The following is an 8,429-nucleotide window of genomic DNA, read 5'->3' on the forward strand; positions in this document are numbered from 1 at the left end:
CGGCCTATGGAACCCTGACCTGTTCACCGGACGTGCTACCTGTCCCAGACCTGCTGTTTTCAACTCTCTAGAGACAGCAGGAGCGGTAGAGATACTCTTCATGATCTATTAAAAGCCAACTGACATTATTCCTGAGGTGCTGACTTGCTGCACCCTCGACAACTACTGTGATTATTATTATTTGACCATGCTGGTCATTTAAAACATTTGAACATCTTGGCCATGTTCTGTTATAATCTCCACCCGTCACAGACAGAAGAGGACTGGCCACCCCTCATAGCCTGGTTCCTCTCTAGGTTTCTCCTAGGTTTTGGCCTTTCTAGGGAGTTTTTCCTAGCCACCGTGCTTCTACACCTGCATTGCTTGCTGTTTGGGTTTTAGGCTGGGTTTCTGTACAGCACTTTGAGATATCAGCTGATGTAAGAAGGGCTATATAAATACATTTGATTTGATTAGTCCTTACACATGTAGGATCTAAATTTGAACCAGTTTGCTACATCAGAAAAATAATCCTGTAGCAACAGGAAATGTCAATTATTATTTGGATTATAATTAATGGACATTTTTGTAGGGATTGAAACATTCTTTCTTAAGGGAACATTCAAAGTGGAAATTACAAACTTCAGAAGCCATTTAAAACCTCAAATACACTACAAGTTTAACATTTTCAGGAAAGTTCTCTTCCAACCGGGTGATCAAATTAGGATACTACATTGTAGACCTCTAGACAGGGTTCCCCAACTGGTGGTGCCAGTTATATACACTGCTCAAAAAAATAAAGGGAACACTTAAACAACACAATGTAAATCCAAGTCAATCACACTTCTGTGAAATCAAACTGTCCACTTATTGTCCACTCAACACTGATGACAATAAATGTCACATGCTGTGTGCAAATGGTATAGACAAAAGGTGGAAATTATAGGCAATTAGCAAGACACCCCCAATAAAGGAGTGGTCTGCAGGTGGTGACACCAGACCACTCTCAGTTCCTATGCTTCCTGGCTGATGTTTTGGTCACTTTTGAATTCTGCGGTGCTTTCACTCTAGTGGTAGCATGAGACGGAGTCTACAACCCACACAAGTGGCTCAGTAGTGCAGCTCATCCAGGATGGCACATCAATGCGAGCTGTGGCAAGAAGGTTTTGCTGTGACTGTCAGTGTAGTGTCCAGAGCATGAGGCGCTACCAGGAGACAGGCCAGTACATCAGGAGACGTGGAGGAGGCCGTAGGAGGGCAACAACCCAGCAGCAGGACCGCTACCTCCGCCTTTGTGCAAGGAGGAGCAGGTGGAGCACTGCCAGAGCCCTGCAAAATGACCTCCAGTAGGCCACAAATGTGCATGTGTCTGCTCAAACGGTCAGAAACAGACTCCATGAGGGTGTATGAGGGCCCGACGTCCACAGGTGGGGATTGTGCTTACAGCCCAACACCGTCAGGACGGTTGGCATTTGCCAGAGAACACCAAGATTGGCAAATTCGCCACTGGCGCCCTGTGCTCTTCACAGATGAAAGCAGGTTCAAACTGAGCACATGAGCACATGTGACAGACTGACAGAGTCTGGAGATGCCGTGGAGAATGTTCTGCTGCCTGCAACATCCTCCAGCATGACCGGTTTGGGCGTGGGTCAGTCATGGTGTGGGTGGCATTTCTTTGGGGGCCGCACAGCCCTCCATGTGCTCGCCAGAGGTAGCCTGACTGCCATTAGGTACCGAGATGAGATCCTCAGACCCCTTGTGAGACCATATGCTGGTGCGGTTGGCCCTGGGTTCCTCCTAATGCAAGACAATGCTAGACCTCATGTGGCTGGAGTGTGTCAGCAGTTCCTGCAAGGGGAAGGCATTGATGCTATGGACTGGCCCGCCCGTTCCCCAGACCTGAATCCAATTGAGCACATCTGGGACATCATGTCTCGCTCCATCCACCAACGCCACGTTGCACCACAGACTGTCCAGGATTGGCGGATGCTTTAGTCCAGGTCTGGGAGGAGATCCCTCAGGAGACCATCCGCCACCTCATCAGGAGCATGCCCAGGCGTTGTAGGGAGGTCACACAGCAGGTGGAGCCACACACACTACTGAGCCTCATTTTGACTTGTTTTAAGGACATTACTCAAAGTTGGATCAGCCTGTAGTGTGGTTTTCCACTTTAATTTTGAGTGTGACTCCAAATCCAGACCTCCATGGGTTGATAATTTTGGTGTATTTTGTTGTCACACATTCAACTATGTAAAGAAAAAAGTATTTAATAAGAATATTTCATTCATTCAATCTAGGATGTGTTATTTTAGTGTTCCCTTATTTTTTTGAGCAGTGTATATATATCTACACAGTTGAAGTCGGAAGTTTACATACACCTTAGCCAAATACATTTAAACTCAGTTTTCACAATTCCTGACATTTAATCCTAGTAAAAATTCCCTGTCTTAGGTCACCACTTTATTTTAAGAATGTGAAATGTTAGAAATAATAGTAGAGAGAATGATTTTATTTCAGCTTTATTCTTTTCATCACATTCCCAGTGGGTCAGAGGTTTACATACACTCAATTAGTATTTGTAGCATTGCCCATAAATTGTTTAACTTGGGTCAAACGTTTCGGGTAGCCTTCCACAAGCTTCCCACAATAATTTGGGTGAATTTTGGCCCATTACTCCTGACAGAGCTGGTGTAACTGAGTCAGGTTTGTAGCCTCCTTGCTCGCACACTATTTTTCAGATCTGCCCACAAATTATCCTATAGGATTGAGGTTAGGCTTTGTGATGGCCACTCCAATACCTTGACTTTGTTGTCCTTAAGCCATTTGCCACAACTTTGGAAGTATGCTTGGGGTCATTGTCCATTTGGAAGCCCATTTGCGACAAGCTTTAACTTCCTGACTGATGTCTTGATGTTGCTTCAATATATCCACATAATTGGACTGGTGTCAGTCCATCCTGCAGCAAAGCACCCCCACAACATGATGCTTCCACCCCCGTGCTTGACGGTTGGGATAGTGTTCTTCGGCTTGCAAGCCTCCCCCTTTTTCCTCCAAACATAACGATGTCATTATGGCCAAACAGTTCATTTTTAGTTTCATCAGACCAGAGGACATTTCTCCAAAAAGTACGATCTTTTTCCCCATGTGCAGTTGCAAACCGTAGTCTGGCTTTTTTAGGCAGTTTTGGAGCAGTGCTTCTTCCTTGCTGAGCGGCCTTTCAGGTTATGTCGATATAGGACTCGTTTAACTGTGGATATAGATACTTTGTACGCGTTTCCTCCAGCATCTTCACAAGGTCCTTTGCTGTTGTTCTGGGATTATTTGCACTTTTCGCACCAAAGTACGTTCATCTCTAGGAGACAGATCTCGTCTCCTTCGTGAGCGTTATGAAGGCTGCGTGGTTCCATGGTGTTTATACTTGCATACTATTGTTTGTACAGATGAACGTGGTACCTTCAGGCGTTGAACCAGACTTGTGGGAGTCCACAATTTTTTCTTTTCTGAGGTCTTGACTGATTTCTTTTGATTTTCCCATTATGTCAATCAAAGAGCACGAGTTGAAGGTAGGCCTTGCAATACATCCACATGTATACCTCCAATTGACTGAAATGATGTCAGTTAGCATATCAGAAGCTCTAAAGCCATGACATCATTCTGGAATTTTCCAAGCTGTTTAAAGGCACAGTCAACTTAGTGTATGTAAACTTCTTGACCCACTGGAATTGTGATACAGTGAATTATAAGTGAAATAATCTGTCTGTAAACAAATTGTTGGAAAAATTACTGTGGTCATGCACAAAGTAGATGTCCTAACCAACTCGACAAATCTATAATTGTGTGGATGGTGAAAAAACGAGTTTAATGACTCCAACCTAAGTGTATGTTAAACTTCCGACTTCAACTGTATATATAAATATATATATATGTATATATATTAATTATATATATATTACTACATACATACATACATATATACACACGTATATATATTGTTGAACATAAAAGATTGTAGAAACACAAAAGCATTTCCACGCCTAATAGATATACGTTAGATGATCGTAATCAAATGTAAGCAAGATTTGAAGTGATTATGTTTTAGTCAAATATTATTACAATTTTGAAATATGTTCCAAAGTATTCCTATGCATAACAGAGAGATACTATGTGGGTCTTATACAAATGTAAACAAGGTTTGAAAATATTGTTTTTGTCAAATATTATATCTGTTTGGTCTTCTTGCGGTCAATTTGCAGGTCTACAAATGATTTGTAATTATGTTTCGGCCCCCTGACCATTCGCTCAAGAAAAGGTAGGCCCACGGCTGAATTTAGTTGATGATCCCTGCTGTACAGTGTGCATCTTACCTGGCTCCCCGTGGCTGCAATCCTGCCATGTTTGAGACTGTCTCTCCCAGCTGAATAATGCAGAAAAGTAGAACCAGACAGAATGTCTCCGTGAGACAGCAGTCAGCCGGTAGAGGATTCCTCTGGTGAAAACAGACAGGAGACAGGAGGTTGTAATTGTTCTGTCTCACTGCTGTACCCTCCTCTTCATCAGGGTGGGTACACACCACACACATACTTTATTGACTCACACTCTGCTTCTCATCTGCCTTACAAGTTTACACAGGATCACAGAGAGCTGGGCTGAGGCCTTCTCCCCCAGGGGAGCTGAATTACGGTAACGCCTTTACCTTTACAGTTCTTTCCACAAACACAGTGTACAACATTTCCCTTTTCATTCACCTTCGTTATACTCTAAAAAAATATTCTCAAATATTCATCCCCGACCCACCCATATGGTGGGAGAACTTCTTCTGTTCTCCCACTGTAACTTTGGAACTTCATGATTCGCTTTTGGTCGTTTGCTGTAAAAGCCAAATGAAAGATGGAAATAAGGGGAAAGTCGCTGTGTTGCTAGGACAGCTGTGTTAGTAGCTGTCAGTGTGTTACTAGGACTAGCTGTGTTAGTAGCTTCAGTGTGTCTATACTAGATAGCTTGTAGCTGTCGTGTGGTTTACTAGGACTAGCTGTGTTAGTAGCTGTCGGTGTGTTTACTAGAAGTAATGCTTAGTAGCTGTCAATGTGTTTACTAGGGACTAGCTGTGTTTAGTAAAGCTGTCAGTGCTGTTTACTAGGACTAGCTGTGTTAGTAGTTGTCAGATGTGGAATACTAGGACTAGCTGTGTTTAGCTGTCAGTATGTGTTATAGGACTAGCTATGTTAGCTGTCAGTGTGTTTACTAGGATATCATTGCTGTGTTAGCGTGTACAGTGTGTTTTAATAGGACTAGCTGTGTTAGCGGCCAGTGTGTGTTAATAGACTAGCTGTGTTAGTAGCTGTCAGTGTGTTTACTAGGACTAACTGTGTTAAGTAGCTGTCAGTATGGATTTCTAAGACCAGCTGTGTTAGTAGTTGTCAGTATGAATACTAGACATAGACACGTGTTTAGTCTGTTCTATGTGTTAATGATTTAGTTGCTAAGCTGAATTTTGTTGTGTTAGCTTTCCGAGAGTATTGGTTTTGTTTGTTGGTTGGTTTTACTTGTTTTTTAAGACGGTAGCTGAATGTTGTTTGTTAGCTCGGTGAGTGTTAATTGTGCAGATTGTCTAGTTGTTGTCATTTTTCATGTGTGTTTATTATTTGGTCTAGTGTGTTGTGATAGTAGATACTTATGGAATTGCAGCTGTAGTTATACAGTAAGGTCTAGTCTTCTGCTTACTGGCATTTAAGTATTTGTTTATTACTAGGAATAAGCGAGTTATGGTCTGTTGGTGGTGGGTTAGCATAGTCAGTGTGGCTTAATTACATTACCTTTTTAGTAATGTTTACTTGGTATGCGTGAGACTGTTGTGTTTGTGTTTTTCATTTTGGGTAATTAAGATGATCTATTGGTCTTGTTATATTCACAGTTGAGTATTTAAGAGCTTTTTAGAAAGGACTAGCTAGAATATGTGTTTAGTAGTTTGTCCAGTATGATTTACTAGGACTTAGATATCTGTAGTGTAGCTGTCAGTGGTTTCTAGACTAAGGCTTGTTCGTTTTAGCTTGGGTCATGTGTGTATTAGTGGAGGACTAGCCTTGTGTTAGCTGTCAGTAGTGGTTTTTACTAAGGTATCGTAGACTTATGTTTATGTTATTTCTGTGTCATTATGTTATGTTTTTCTAGTAACTAGGTCTTTTTTTTAGATTTATTGTAGTGATGGGACATTGTTTGGTAGTTGTTAGTTTGTGATTTATTTTGTAGTGTGATGTCGCATTGTGAGATAAGTCTTTGGGATAGGTAGTCTACTGTCAGGTTTAGTTTATTAATACCATTTAACGGTAGAAGGATAACTAGTCGGTGATGTGATGTGGTGTATATCTGTCGGAGTCTTTTGTATGTGGTTTTTAATTACATATGGATTGAGCTAGCTTGTGTTTAGGTAGTAATGATTATTATTATGGTTTATTGGTTAACTTGCTAGCAGTGTATTTTAATAGGACTACGAGGATTCTGTATCTGTGTGTTGTATGGTGATGTTTTGTTGTATGCTGCGAGGAATCAAGTGTGTATGTTAGAGATAGGACTAGACTTTTTTTCTATTTTTCATGGTTTTCGGTGTTGTTGTTATACATATTTGTGTTAGTAGCTGTCAGTCATAGTGGTCAATTTGTGAGCGTGAACGGTAACTAGCTCGGTATGTTGTGTGTAGCTAGTTTCAGGCATGTTACTGCGTTGTGTTACTAGACTACCAGTTATTTGGTTATTAAGCTGTGTTCTAGTTTTGTGTTACTTAACTATTAGCACTAGCTGTATTATCGTGAAGCAGAGTGTGTGTGTTGTTTAGCTGTCTATTGGATGTGATTACTAGTTACTAGTCGTGTATGATTGTCTGTCAGTGCTTGACTTTGTTGGAGATGGTTACTAGGACTTAGCTGTGTTAGCTGGCTGAGAGGTTGTATGGTTATTGTTGTCCTACTAGACTAGTTCTGAACGTTGTTGAGTCTGTCATTGTTTTTACTAAGACGTAGCTTGTGTTAGCTCTTCAGTTTCGTTTTCCTAACTAAGCGAAATGTTAGCTGTGAGTTGGCAAAATATTACAGTTACTCTGATAGCCCTGATTGATGAAATAGGGATAAATGTTCTTTTCATCACTAACAAGTATTTGCTGAGCGGCCTTTCAGGTTATGTCGATATAGGACTCGTTTAACTGTGGATATAGATACTTTGTACGCGTTTCCTCCAGCATCTTCACAAGGTCCTTTGCTGTTGTTCTGGGATTGATTTGCACTTTTCGCACCAAAGTACGTTCATCTCTAGGAGACAGATCTCGTCTCCTTCGTGAGCGTTATGAAGGCTGCGTGGTTCCATGGTGTTTATACTTGCATACTATTGTTTGTACAGATGAACGTGGTACCTTCAGGCGTTGAACCAGACTTGTGGAGGTCCACAATTTTTTTTTCTTTTTCTGAGGTCTTGACTGATTTCTTTTGATTTTCCCATTATGTCAATCAAAGAGCACTGAGTTTGAAGGTAGGCCTTGCAATACATCCACATGTATACCTCCAATTGACTGAAATGATGTCAGTTAGCATATCAGAAGCTTCTAAAGCCATGACATCATTTTCTGGAATTTTCCAAGCTGTTTAAAGGCACAGTCAACTTAGTGTATGTAAACTTCTGACCCACTGGAATTGTGATACAGTGAATTATAAGTGAAATAATCTGTCTGTAAACAATTGTTGGAAAAATTACTTGTGTCATGCACAAAGTAGATGTCCTAACCAACTCGACAAATCTATAATTTGTGGAGTGGTTGAAAAACGAGTTTTAATGACTCCAACCTAAGTGTATGTAAACTTCCGACTTCAACTGTATATATAAATATATATATATGTATATATTTATATATATATATATATACATACATACATACATACATATATACACACGTATATATATTGTTGAACATAAAAGATTGTAGAAACACAAAAGCATTTCCACGCCTAATAGATATACGTTAGATGATCGTAATCAAATGTAAGCAAGATTTGAAGTGATTATGTTTTAGTCAAATATTATTACAATTTTGGAAATATGTTCCAAAGTATTCCTATGCATAACAGAGAGATACTATGTGGTCTTATACAAATGTAAACAAGGTTTGAAATTATGTTTTTGTCAAATATTATATCTGTTTGGTCTTCTTGCGGTCAATTTGCAGTCTACAAATGATTTGTAATTATGTTTCGGCCCCCTGACCATCCGCTCAAGAAAAAGGTAGGCCCACGGCTGAATTTAGTTGATGATCCCTGCTGTACAGTGTGCATCTTACCTGGCTCCCCGTGGCTGCCAATCCTGCCATGTTTGAGACTGTCTCTCCCAGCTGAATAATGGCAGAAAAGTAGAACCAGACAGAATGTCTCCGTGAGACAGCAGTCAGCCGGTAGAGGATTCCTCTGGTGAAA

General features: G+C 40.7%; 1 protein-coding gene across 1 annotated transcript in view; it reads right to left on the bottom strand.

The window, feature by feature from the left end:
• The window catches only part of LOC112068350 (E3 ubiquitin-protein ligase Midline-1), a 76,467-nt gene extending 68,038 nt beyond the window's left edge, over positions 1 to 8,429 (bottom strand). The window contains exon 1 of the mRNA XM_024135481.2: positions 8,297 to 8,429. The gene's annotated coding sequence lies outside the window, so the exon portion shown is untranslated. The remainder of the gene's footprint in view (positions 1 to 8,296) is intronic.

This window comes from Salvelinus sp. IW2-2015, unplaced genomic scaffold, assembly GCF_002910315.2.
Source record: "Salvelinus sp. IW2-2015 unplaced genomic scaffold, ASM291031v2 Un_scaffold463, whole genome shotgun sequence".
NCBI classification, from domain to species: domain Eukaryota; kingdom Metazoa; phylum Chordata; class Actinopteri; order Salmoniformes; family Salmonidae; genus Salvelinus; species Salvelinus sp. IW2-2015.